Source organism: Camellia sinensis, chromosome 3 (genome assembly GCF_055761805.1).
Source record: "Camellia sinensis isolate YWXY chromosome 3, ASM5576180v1, whole genome shotgun sequence".
NCBI lineage: Eukaryota > Viridiplantae > Streptophyta > Magnoliopsida > Ericales > Theaceae > Camellia > Camellia sinensis.
The window spans coordinates 182,767,966-182,783,084 of NC_138963.1; positions in this window are offsets into that span (position 1 = coordinate 182,767,966).

Below are 15,119 nucleotides of genomic sequence, written 5' to 3' on the forward strand. Positions count from 1 at the left end.
GGTCATTGTATATGACTATGTATTTAAATACATTGTATATGTATATTGTTTGGGAGGAGATAGGGGATGTACTCCATTGTTTGGGAGGAGATAGGAGATGTACTTCATTAATAATTAAGTTGGTCGGAGTGTCCAGGGTGAAAGTCCCGAAACTTTACGTACATCTGAATGATGTTAATAATTGAAGTGTTGAATATATGAAGTGTTGATTATATGAGTTGTAGTCTCATTTTGAATTGTGTATAATAGAAGTGTTGATAAGATGAGTTGTAGTCTCATTTAAATTGTTTGGTTAGATAATGGACCATATCTATGAATTGAATTGGATAAATAAGGGAAGTGGATTGGAACATAAATGTACTTATTGGTGGCATTGTAAAGAATGTAAATTGGTTTATAAGTGTTAACCATCCATCAAATGCTAATGTTTTAGTTATTTCTCATATCTGGTTTAGCATATCTCTACTAGGCTTTGGCTCAGCCTATATGGGACATCATTTTCAAGTACAGGTGATATGCCGCCTCCAAGGATGTAGCTTGGGAGGTTTAGAAGCTGAAGGCTTATTTTTGTGGTTATCTTTTGTATTACATGTAATTCAAGCCAAGGGCTTAATATGTTAAGAGTTAGAACTCTCTTTTGTTGAAACCAAGTGTTGACTTGGAAAGTTTGTAAACCCGTAGGGTATTTACTTTTGTTGTCAACATGTAATACTTTTTGCAAAGAATACTCTGATGGATGTATATATTTTATTTTCCTATGTTTATGGATATCAAGAATGATTGATTTATGCATTTTTTTTAAGGGTGTTACATGTGTTGTGATGGTGAAAAACGTGAAAGACTTTGAATACTTGTGTGAACATGTTTTGAAATGGCAAATCAGGTATAAGTCTGGATAGTGAGAAAAAACGTAATGGGTTTGGTGAAATTGTTTTCTTCAGAAATTTGTCATAGTCATATGAATTTTGAAAAAATGGAACAAGAAGAAAGAAAAGTGAATTGCTTATGTTATTGAATGAAATGAACGACTTTGAGAAAAGTTCTTATATACATATATTTCTGTATAAACCGTCACATTATTTATACAGTATGAGACTAAGCATTCATGATCATAGCTATCTGTAAGCTGCTATTGTTTAGGATCATGTTAAGATCCTTACTGGACTTTATGTTCATCCCACGTTGCTAATCCTTTTTCAGGTGAATATCGAGAAGTGTTTCAAGGTCATGGATCTTCTTTACCTGTTAGCCACGGGACCTTTTATTTGTGGGCGAAATGCCATTGATGTAAAAGGGTTAAACCCTTTCCTTTACTTTTAAAGATGTAAGCCTACGGGCAATTTATTTAGTTATGCTCATGTTGTATTTAATTTGCATTCGGATGAGAGAATCTTTATTTATTCTTACTCGTTGACGCAAAGAGTTTTTCGCATGTTATTTCTGAAATTGAATTAAATTAATGAATCTGGTAATGGTTCCAAGAAATAAGAAATGTGCGGCGTTTCAAAAATCCCCTCATACAAATAATTATAGATACAACCCGTGCATAGTTATTGTAGCACCCTTTTTAACTTCTCTCATACACTATGGTTAGTGATAAGATTGTTAAATTATTTTTATAAAAAATCTAAATAAAATAATTTGTATATTAAAAAAAATTAAAACAAATATAAATATCTATAATTATCTCGTGCATAGCGCGGGTGATAGGCTAGTATCTATACTATATATTAATTAAAATGGGATTTTTAACCCCCAAGGCCTATGAGAGTTTCAATATGTCAATCCTAATTTTCTAATTTTTTATTTTTAAAAAAAAAAAAATTAACCTCAGCATTTATTAACTTCTTCCAATCCCCATGTTTTTTGGGAGATTTGGTCAAAACCCCCTCATAATTAAACTTTAATGCATTAAAGACTAGCATAAACAAAATTCCTTGAAAATTTCAACATATCTATCTATCTATATTATATTATCTATATCTATATCTATCTATCTATACTATATATTAAGTAAAATGAGATTTTTAACTCCCAAGGTCTGTGGGAGCTTCAATATTCCAAACCGAATTTTTTTAATTTTTTATTAAAAAAAAAACTCAACATTTATTGATTTGGTCAAAATTCTCTGATCAGCATTTATTAACTTTTTTCAATCCACATGTCTTTCTACATACCTGCATTTATTGATTTGGTCAAAATCCTCTGATCAGCATTTAAAATCCCCTCATACAAATAATTATAGATACAATCTGTGTATAGTTACTGCAGTACCATTTTCAACTTCTCTCATGCATTATGGTTAGTAATAAGATTGTTAAATTATTTTTATAAAAAATCTTAAAAAACATAATTTATATATTAAAAAAAAATCTAACACAAATATAAATATCTATAATTATCCCAGGCATAGCACGGGTAATAGGCTAGTCTATACTATATATTAAACAAAAGGGGGTTTCTAAACCCCAAGGTTTGTGAAAGCTCCAATATGTCAATCCTAATTTTCTAATTTTTTGTTTCTAAAAAAAAATTAACCTCAGTATTTATTAATTTCTCTCAACTCATAAGACTTTTTGACTTCTCTCATAATTTCTGCAATATCTTTTCCAAAACAAATAATATGTATATTAATAAAAATTTAAAACAAATATAAATATCTATATCTATATCTATCCATTTATTTATATCTATCTCTAACCCACAAGTTTTGTGGGAGTTCCAATATCTCAATCTAAATTTATTAATTTTTTGATTTTTTTAAAAAAAAAACCTTAGCATTTATTAATTTTTCACAACCCCCAAGCCTTACCCTTATAATAACACTTTAATGCATTAAGAACAAGTATAAAAAAAATTCCTTGAAAAGTCCAACACATATGAATTCTTTGAAAAGTCCCAACACATATGATTATTATCCATCATAATAACACTTTAATGCATTAAAAACAGGTATAAAAAAAATTCCTTGAAAAATATAACACATATAATTATTATCAAAATATTAAACTTTAATATAATATAAAAAAAACAAGACATTTAATTCATTAAAAAGTTCAACACATATGATTATTATATTAAACTTTAATATAATATAAAAAAGAAAAAAAGAAAAAGAAGACATTTAAAAATCACAATTCACATATATATCCGACGATCAGCATTTATTATCTATTTTCAATCCACATGTCTTTGCATATGCCTGAATTTATTGATTTGGTCAAAATTATCTAATAAGTATTTAAAATCCCCTCATACAGATAATTATAGATATAACTCATGCATAGTTAGTGCAGTATCCTTTTTAATTTCTCCAATACACTATGGTTAGTGATAAGATTGTTAAATTATTATTATAAAAAATCTTAAAAAACATAATTTATATTCTAAAAAAATCTAAAATAAATATAAATATTTATAATTATCCCGTGCATAGCACGGGTGATAGGCTAGTATTATATAAGGAAAATGGAGTTTCTAACCCACAAGTCTTGTGGGAGTTCCAATATCCTAATATTAATTTTCTAATTTTTTGATTTAAAAAAAAAAACCTCAGTATTTATTCACTTCTCCCAACCCCCAAGCCTTTTGGGGGATTTGGTCAAAATCCTCTCATAATAAAACTTTAATGCATTAAAGACATGCATAAAAAAAATTCTTTGAAAAGTCCAATACATATAATTATTATCAAAATATTTAAGTTTAATATAATATAACTTTTAATGTAGATGTCAGTTTGTAATAAAATTAGTATTTTTAGAATTTTCTCATCAAGATTTATCAAATAAGATCCATATTGACTATAAAATTCTAAAAAAATAATAATTTATTACCATTAAAATTAATATAAATAATAACATGTTATTTTATTTGACAATTATTCTATTTAACAATAACATGTAATTCTATCTCACAATCATCCAACAATAGACTACCCTCACTAACTTTTAACAATTAAATTCACACACAGTTGTGCTTCCAAGCAATGGTACGCTAGTGCAAGGCGGCACAATTTATATCTATTTATTTATACTATATATTAAGTAAAATGGGATTTTAACCTCTAAAGTTTGTAAGAGTTCTAATATTTCAATCTTAATTTTTTAATTTTTTGATTTAAAAAAAAAAACCTCAGCTTTTATTAATTTCTCTCAATCCCTATGCCTTTTGGGAGATTTGGTCAAAATCCCCTCATAATTAAACTTTAATGCATTAAAAACTAGCATAAACAAAATTCTTTGAAAATTTCAACACATCTATCTATCTATATTATATTATCTATATCTATATCTATCTATCTATCTATATCTATACTATATATTAAGCAAAAAGGAATTTTTAACCCCCAAGGCCCGTGGGAGTTTCAATATCCGAATCTGAATTTTTTTATATTTTTTATTAAAAAAAGAAAACCTCAACATTTATTGATTTGGTCAAAATCCCCTGATCAACATTTGATAACTTTTTTCAATCCATATGTTTTTCCACAAGCCTGCATTTATTGATACAATCCCCTGATCAGCATTTGAAATCCCCTCATACAAATAATTATAGATACAATCCATGTATAGTTACTGCAGTACCCTTTTTAACTTCTCTCATACACTATGCTTAGTGATAAGATTGTTAAATTATTTTTATAAAAAATCTTAAAAAACATAATTTATATATTAAAAAAAATCTAATACAAATATAAATATTTATAATTATCTATACTATATATTAAGCAAAAAGGAGTTTTTAACGCCAGGGCCTGTGGAAGCTCCAATCTCCTAATCCTAATTTTTTAATTTTTTGATTAAAAAAAAAAATCTCAGCATTTATTGACTTCTCCCAACCCACAATCCTTTTTGACTTCTCTCATAATTATTGCAACACCATTTTCAATTTCTCCCATACATTATGGTTACACACAAAAATAAAAAAAAAAGATAAGAATTTAGCTATAGATCTCAAAAAGATATAACATTTAAATTTGAATTATGATTTAATAATATAATTATATATTTCTTTTATGTATATCTATCAAAATTTTAAATCACTTAATAGGACAAATTAATCAATTTTCCAAAATTATTGATTTTTAATTTACAAAATAGATTAAAAAAACTATTGAATAATTAAAAACAAATGGAAACCACAGATAAAAACAAATGGAAACCACAAATAAATTAAATTTAAAAAAAATATATAAATTACCACACAAAAAGATAAAACATCATAACTTACCTAAATAATAATAATTAAAAACAAATGGAAACCACAGATAAATTAAATTTTAAAAAAAAAGATACCCACAACTCCATCTTAAATAAATTGAAAAAAAAAATATCCGAATAGAAACCATACAAAAATAAAAATAAAAATAAAAAGGTATATCTATCTATCTATATTTATACTATATATTAAGTAAAAAGGGCTTTTTAATCCCAAGTCTTGTGGGAGTTTCAATCTCTCAATCTAAATTTTTTGATTTTTTATTTATAAAAAAAAAATCTTAGCATTTATTAATTTCTCCCAACCCTCAAGTCTTACCCTCATAATAACACTTTAATGTATTAAGAACAAGTATAAAAAAAATTATTTGAAATTTAACACATATGAATTCCATGAAAAGTCCCAACAGATATAATTATTGTCTCTCATAATAATACTTTAATGCATTAAAAATAAGCATAATTTTTTTTTTGAAAAGTCAAACACATATGATTATTATCAAAATATTAAACTTTAATATGATATAAAAAAGAGGAAAAAAAATTACATTTAAAAAAAAAGATATTTAAAAATCGCAATTCACATATATAGATAACTGTAAATATATTAAGAAAAAGAAGGTTTCTAAACCCCAAGCGTTGTGGGAGCTCCGATTTTTCAATCTTAATTTTCTAAATTTTTTATTTAAAAAAAAACCTCAGCATTTATTGATTTGGTCAAAATTTTCTGATCAGCATTTATTAACTTTTTCCAATCCACATGCCTGTATTTATTGATTTGGTCAAAATCTCTGATTAGCATTTAAAATCCCTTCATACAAATAATTATAGATAACGCCTGTGCATAGTTACTGCAGTAGTTTTTTTAATTTCTCCTGTACACTATGGTTAGTGATAAGATTGTTAAATTATTTTTATAAAAAATCTTAAAAAACATAATTTATATATTAAAAAAATTAAAACAAATATAAATCTCTATAATTATCCCGTGCATAGCACGGGTGAAAGGTTAGTATATATTGAGCAAAAGGGGTTTTTAACCCCCAAGGCCTGTGGGAGATTCAATATGTCAATCCTAATTTTTAAATTTTTTGTTTTTTTTTTAAAAAAAAATTAACCTCAGCATTTTTTAACTTCTCTCAACCCACAAGACTTTTTGACTTATCTCATAAACTGCAATACATTTTCCAAAACAAATAATTTGTATATTAAAAAAAATTTAAAACAAATATAAATATCTATATCTATATCTATCTATATATTTATATCTATCTCTAACCCACAAGTTTTGTGGGAGTTCCAATATAATTTCTTAATTTTTTTGATTTTTTTTTAACAAAAAACTTAGGACTTATTAAATTCTTCCAATTCTTTTTAACTTCTCCAATACACACACTCTTTTTAACTTTTCACATACCTATTGCAAACAGTGAGTCTCCTTTTTGTTTTCTCCTGCTTGACTTCTCACTTCTACACTTTCAACTTCAGTGACCACGTATGCAAACAGTAAGTCTTCTTTTTGTTTTCTCCTTCTTAACTTTTCCTTTTGTTTACTATTTTAATATTGTAGTTAGATAGCGCATAAAATATTTGTAATTTGTCTAGCGAATAAAAAATTATAATTTATTTTTTAATATGATTGAAATTAGATAAATATAAACCCTTACAAAGAGAAAAATGTGATTATAATTAGTTGAATGATTCTTTTTTTTTTTAATGTGAATGTAGTTAGTTTAACAGTTCTTTTTTTTTTCATTTATTTATTTTATTATGTGAAAAATGTGATGTGATTGTAATTTAGTTTAATAGTTCTTTTTTTCATTTATTTATTTTATTATGTGAAAAATGTGATGTGATTGTAGTTTGTTTAATGGCTCTTTTTTTTTTAATATGATTGTTGTAGTTAGTTCAATGGTTTTTTTTTAATGTTATTTAATCTTTTTATTTGCTATTTTAATTTTATTTTTTGATTTTTTAATATGATTGAAGTTAGATAAATATAAACATTCACAAAGAGAAAAATGTGATTATAATTAGTTGAATGATTTTTTTTTTTTTAAATATGATTGTAGTTAGTTTAATAGTTTTTTTTTTCATTTATCTATTTTATTATGGAAAAAATGTGATGTGATTGTAATTTGTTCAATGGCTCTTTTTTTTTTTAATATGATTGTTATAGTTAGTTCAATGGTTTTTTTTTTAATGTTATTTAATCTTTTAGATTTTAGTTATTTTTGGTTTTACTTATTCAGTGAATTTCGAACAAATGTAATAAATTCTTATTTTTATTACTTTAATTATGCAATGTCAATATTTTCTTTTGAAATTACATATATTTTATACTAACAATTTAAAAATATGTTTGACATAACTATGAATGGTTTTTTAAAAAAAAAAATTTAATCTTGTGCATAGCACGGGTGATATGCTAGTATATTATATAAGGAAAAAAAGGTTTTTAGTGAGAAGGTTTGAGAGAGCTCTAAAATCTCATTCCACACTAATTTTTGTGATTTTAAAAATATTTCAAAATAATTTTATTGGCTAACAACGTAATTATAAATTAAAAAATAAACAAAAAACTACCTAAAATTTTGAATTACAAAATTTTAAAATCTCTCCCCCAATATTTCTATTTTTCTTAAATCTCATCTTATAACAAAGTAACTATACATTAAAAAATATTATACATTAAAAAAAAACACACACACACACACACAAACCTCATCTCATAACAAAATAATTATATATTTTACAAAAGACAACATTATAGATTAAAAAAAAAAGTAAAGCCACAATTGTTAATATTTGTAATTTTAAAAATAGTACTGTTGGCTGACAAAGTAACTATAGATTTTTTTTTTTTTTTGTAATTTTAGAAATATTTAAAAAATAATATTATTGGCTAACAAAGTGACTATAGATTTAAAAAATAAAAAATAATTGAATTACAAGTTCCAAAAATCTCTCTCATAATATTTATTTCTTTCCTAAATCTCATAATTTATCTATCTATGCTATATATTATACCAAAGTAACTTTTCATCTTAGAGACTCTACGTGTTTCAAAACCTTAAATCTAATTTTTTGACTTTTTGATTTTTATAAAAAAAAAAATTAAAACATCTATTGGCCATTTCAATGACATAAATATTTACCTTCAAAATTATTAATGCAAATATATTGCCGATAAAAAGAAATAAAGAAAGAAAAAAACATACAATTCTCAACCTCTCACTCCTTCTCAAAATAAATCAAGATTTTATTTAAAAATAATATAAGTCTTATACAATTTTCTCTCTCCTAAAATAAATCTAATGAAAAGGAAACTCTCTCACTTCCCATAAAATATATACTATTAATATCTTTTACAATTGGTCTAATCTATGTAAACATAAAATTAAACCTAATATAAAATAAAAATTAAGCCTTATATCTAGATTTTTTCTCTATTACATAATTAAACACAATTTTATTTCCAAATAAATTTAAGTATATCTGTACTATATATAATTTTTTTCAAAATATCATAATTTATTATTTTTTATAATGATTCCTTGATTTATAATTTACAAAAGGAAGATGAAAAAAATTATTCTTGTGCACTATTTCTCTAATCAATTCTTTCTTCTATCCAAAAATCTTAGCCATCACGCATTATACTTTTTCCAAGACATTCATTGTTTTTTAACTTTCTTTTTATGAGACTCATTATTTTTCAACTTTCTTTTTATAAGACAATTTGGAGGTTAGTTTATGTTTAATCTATTGTATTATTTAAACAGACTCTTTTATCTTTTAATTACACCATTTTTTCTTCTTATTTATTTATTTATTTATTTTTATCTATGACCATCTTTTTATTTTTGTATTTTAGATTTTGTGTGTCATTTCTCCCTCCTCTCTACCAACCATTATCTGTTTTTTTGTTTATAACTATTTTTTGTTAGTTAATATTGTTTTACTAGAATTTTTATACTAAAATGGCGTCATAGAGTAATTTGTATAATAAAAAACATGTCACTCATTATAAAGTGATAGATCCAAATTCAAACAAAATCATTATTAATAAGTTTTTTGTATTGATTTAATGTTTGTATATCATTACTTTTTTTATAAAAAAAAAAAATTACTTGAATAATAGTTTACTCAACAATTGGTGCACGACATTACTTCAAAGGCATATAATAGTTTTTCAAAGCTATAAAAACAAAAGTATTAATTTTAATCAATTTTTTTCAAAACTATTAAAGGCATTAGTCGATTATTTAATTATTTATCTTTAATATGTGCAGCTTCTCTCTTCCTTTATGGTACTTCCCTCTACTCCACCGCGAGTTCATATGTTTTTAGAAAAAAAAAATCATATATAATTTAAAATTTTGAATCTGTTCATATAGGAAGTTAAAAAGGAAATTTTAGAATTTAAAATAGGGGTTTTTTTTTTTTTTAAGGTTCCTAGTATTAAGATTTTATAGCATAAAGGACATTCAATATTTTAATAATGTCTAAAGTCCCTCAAGTTGATCTAGAGAAAATTCACGTCATAGAGAAAATTGGTCCAATTTCTCTGACTTTCCCTAAACTTCCCACTGTAAATTTCTCTGTCCTCTCCTTCTCCAAATTTCTCTGCCTTCCATATACTTCCCACTTTTCCAGAGAATTTTATCTGCCTTTCCACAAAATTACATCTCCAGAGAAATTTTAAATTTCTCTACCCTCCTGCCTCTCTTGGACTCAACACTCCAGAGAAATTTGAAAATTTCTCTGACTTCACCGACCTTTAATTGGTCAAAATGATTCCAGAGAAATTTGAAAATTCAGAGAAAATTAGTCAAAATGAACCCAGAGAAATTTGAATTTTCTCTGGGTTTGAGTGAAGAAGCTATAAAGATTTGAAATTTGAAATAAAAAAGTAAAACAGCTGTAGGGGAATTTGTCGCTTTGTCCTGAAACACCTCTTCAACTTGTGGAAATAACTTGTGATCCTTGAGCCCTAAATAGTTATTCGCTAAGCTCTTGAAGGAATTAAAATCACAGAGGGGAAGAAGAAACACGAAAGGGAGGGACAGAGAGGGGGAGAGAGAGAGAGAGAGAGAGAGAGAGAGACCTGATCTTCAACTCTTGCTTTGGACTGTTGTGATACCAAAGATCTCTGCTCCACAAAATGGCATCGTTTGGGTGTTGGAGCGTTCTGAATCGCTGCAGCATATCATCGCACCTCTCTGATCGGCCATGAAAGCATCTCTCTCTCTCTCTCTCTCTCTCTCTCTTCTCGTTCCAAACTCTGGTTTTGATCACTGCTAATCAAATACGGACTTAAACATGCAAATCATTATTATCACCGTGTGTTTTCATGCCTCTTTATCGTTAATCTGAGAGAAATCTCAGATTTGTAGTGTTACAGATCTTGCATTTCAAAGCAACTGTGTGAAAAAGACATTGAATATACTTATAATTCCAGTCTCTATGCATTTGATATAACGGTAAACAGTAAATCATAGAGGTCAGGTCAGTAAATCATAGAGAGGGAAGAAGAAATTGTTGCATACGAAAGTGGAAGAGGGAGTGAATTTTCTCTGTGATATATAGGTGTAGGGTTAAGGGACCTTAGACATCACAAAATAATATTGTAGATCTCTTCCATCACAAAAAATAGGAGAGGGACCTTTTATAGCGATCCCAGTTTCCCCTCTTCTTTAACTGTTGTATCCGGACTTAGGTTCCGTGGAGTTGGTTGTCCTGTATATCTTGTTTACATCCTTTACTCCTTGCATTCGAGTCTTGGGTTGTGTTGGGCGAGTTTGAAACAGGTTGGTTGGACTTAGAAACCAAGAGTAGTTGCCCAATTTTTGGCCTTCACGCTCGAGCGGGGATTTTGACGCTCGAGCGGGCCCTTCGTTGTTTTCTGTCCGCTCGAGTGGGATTTTCGACGCTCGAGCGTAGTTTTCCATCTTCCAGTATCTCCTCTGCAGTGTTGTACGCTCGAGCGGGAGCTTTGACGCTCGAGCGGGATGTTGTGTCTGACGCTCGAGCGGTGGGGCTGACGCTCGAGCGGAGACCTGGTTTTGTAAAAGTTCTGGAAGTATGTATCCGCCGCTCGAGCGGGATTGTTAACGCTCGAGCGGGAGTCTGTGACTGACGCTCGAGCGGGGGTTTGGATGCTCGAGCGGGGCGACTTTTATATAAAGCCGAGATCCGACTTTTTTGTTCACTTTTTAACATCCTTTCTCTCTCCTACTTTTCCAAAAAGCTATTTTGAGAGTTTCTCTCACTAAAACCCAAACTTCTCTCTTAGGATTGATCTAGTAGGAGTTGTTTTCTCACCTTGGGCCTTTACAAAAGTTGTGTTGATCGTCAAGGGCTATCTTTTAATCTAAAAATTTCGGGATTTGGAGCATTTATGTTTCTTCATCTTCTTCATTGCGTCCCATCATTTGAGGTAGGGATATCCTACTCCTCTTTATGAGCTTTGTCTTTGAATTTTAGCATTTTGATATGTTGAGGGTTGTTGGGTAATTTTGAGAAAGTTTGGGCCTTTGTGTAATTTTACAAGAGTTGGAGTTTTAAATATATAGACCTATATACATGTTAGGCATAGAGAAATGAGATTAATGTTGGGACATTGATGGAAATGGAACCTTAGGGTTGTTTTGTGAATTATGGTAATTTGCCCTAATTGGTTTAATGAATTAATGCATATAATTAATTGAAGAAAGCGAGGAATTGAATTGAGAATGTTGAAATTGGGAATGTATGGGATTAAAGAGTGTAGACGAATCTTTTATTGCTCATCTAGTTGTAATGTTGATATGTTATCCATTTGTGCATTTATTTCCTGCTTAGAAATAATTGTTTTGGGCTACCGGTGGAGGGTAGTGTTGATTGTTGTAGACAATGCATGTTGATTAGGCAAACTAAAACTAATCAATGGGTTGTGTCATAGAGTATGACGGTTGATAGAATACATTAACTTTATGTATTGAGTGAATGTGTATATGACCAATGTGCTTATATGCATTATGTGTAGACGGTTGATAGAATACATTAACTTTATGTATTGATCGATGTGTATATGATTCTGTGTTTATATGCATTGCTTGTGTAGAGGAGGAGATGGGGGATGTACTCCGCGGTTTAGGGAAAGATGGGGGATGTACCTCTAAACCGGATAGGATTGGGAGGAGATGGGGGATGAACTCCGTAGATACAGCTCATATGCTTGTCTAGAGAAGTGAAGATACAGCTCATATGCTTATCTTTGAGAAGTGTAGATATAGCTCTTATGCTTGTCTAGTGAAGTGTAGATACAGCTCATATGCTTGTCTAGAGAAGTGTGGATACAGCTAATATGCTTGTCTGTTGATGTGTAATATGCTTATCTGTTGTGGTGTTGATATAGCTCATATGCTTATCTATTGGAATGTTGATATAGCTCATATACTTATCTGTTGTAGTAGTGATATAGCTCATATGCTTATCTACTGAAAAGTTTGTTTAATTTGATATACCACTAAAATGTATATCATCATCGTTTGTGAAGTATGGAAGTAGTTTATGTGTTATTGATACAACACCAAAATGTGTATCCACCGTGAATTTTGAAAATGTTCTAGTGATGAACTATATTCTCATCAAAACGTTTTGGCCAGAGTACTGAACCCTGTTTTCAAAACCAAAGTTGAACAAGTAATGAAAAGTGAATTGTAACGTAGACTTGGTTGTCATGGAATTGAAATAAGATGTAAATGGAAGTGTAAGTATCGACCATCTATCAGTTGCTAATCTTTTAATCATTGTTCATAGTTGGTTCAGTATATCTCTGCTGGGCTGTGGCTCACCCTATATGGGAACATCATTTTCAGGTACAGGTAGCATGTCACCTCTGAGAACATTTCGGGAGGCTAGGGGCAAACATACTTTTGTTGCCGTATTTTCCTTTTGATGTATTACATGTAAAATTCAAGCCAAGGGCTTAATGTGTAACCGAGTCAATACTCTCTTTTGTAACCAAGTGTTAACTTGGAAAGCTGTAAGCCTGTAGGGCATTTATTTTTTTTGTTAATATGTAATACTTTTGTAATGAAGTACTCTGATGAATTGAGGAAATGTAGATCTTTTGTATATAAAGGTATGTTTATATTGATGGGCTTAATGTTATTTTTTTTTTGAGGGCGTTACACCTTTGACTAATTTTCTCTTTAAAATATAACTATACAAAACCATATCCTCTTAAATATAAATATATTTATAATTAATTTTAATCTATCTATTGCCTATCCTTATTTATATTAATATATAAATAAAAATGTTGTACGATAATTGAAATTCATAGTCCTAGTCTATTTTTTTTTCAAAATTTAAAATTGTTAAAATCCATATATTGCAATATCATTAATTTCTTCCTATTATAAATTTTATTTTAAATCTTACAAGATTTGTTCAATGACTAATATTCAATTTTTGTAAAAATATTTTAATATATTCCTTCCAAAAGTTAATAGAACAAGTCTACAAAATCGTATTTTAAAACTTAAAATTATTAATATTTTTATTTTTTAAAATAAGCATGTTAAATTTTAAATAGATATCTAAATAAAATTATACTTATTAATAAATATGATATTAGTACCATCTTTTTAAACAAGTCTTCATTCATTTTTTAGCCTTTATTTTGATATTTTAAATTACATGTTATTATAATTCTTTCTTACTCATTAAGTTTTTAAAATTTCTTTAATTATTTCTCTTTCAAAAACCAATATAACAATTTTTTAAAATTCATATATTTTTATTCTAAAATAGTGAAGTATTAAGATTGTGTCATTTTTTTTTTATAACAAAGCATAATTTTAATTGTTAATTGTCAATACAATAATGTTAATTTATCTATACTATATATTATAGTAAAGGAATATTTAAAACAAAAATCTTAAATTTCTACATATAAAATTTTATTTACGAAAGATAAAATATATAGATAAAATATAAATTTAAATAGTATATTATTTTATCCCGTACATGGCACGGGTGACATGCTAGTTATTTTTTTATGTAAAAGGATTTTATTAAAAAAATAATTGTCAATTTTATTTTTGGATGTTTGATTAGTACTCACAATGGTTTGTATTTAGTTAGGGGATTTGGAGAATAATTTTTTTTTTTTTAAAGGAGAAAAAAATGTGTGCAAATAAATATATTTTATTTACACTTTATCTATATTTTTTATTTTATTTTTTAAATCCCTCTTAAGGGATTGTTTGAGATGTTCTAAATAAGTGTATTTTTTAACTTTTATGAAATATGATTTGTGTTTGAAGTGATGTAGTAGAGAGATAATATGACTTAAATAAGATGATATAACTTAAATAAAATAATAATTTTTTAACTTTTTTTTAGAGATGCCAAACTTAGCCTAAATCGCCAATGAAAACACAAAGGATTTCGGAAGCTAAAATTCTTCGGAGTTTTTTAGGTGAACTTACTTATGAACAATTAACCAAAAAGAGAATTAAATAATAGTAACAACAATAATAATGGTGGGTGAATGAGAAATTATTCAGTGCTACAGGGACAAATTTTGGTGGTGCTCCAATCTAATTATTATTGGTTGAAACAATAAATTTTATTACTTGTTTGTCTCTTCTAAAGAGATAACTATACTCACCTAAATATAGATGGAGTGAAACAATATTCCTGGCCAATGAATAATTTCTCTCAAGTTAAAAAAAAAAAAAAAATTAATAATTTCTCGTGGTGAATAAACAAAAATAATCATCAATCAATCAGAAAGAAAGAATAAAGTGGATGAAGAAATACAGCTCATAGTTGAGAAAGAGTGACACGACCGCACGTGGAGAGGACTGGCACTTCACGGACTTTTGCTGTGCAGTCTTTCATATG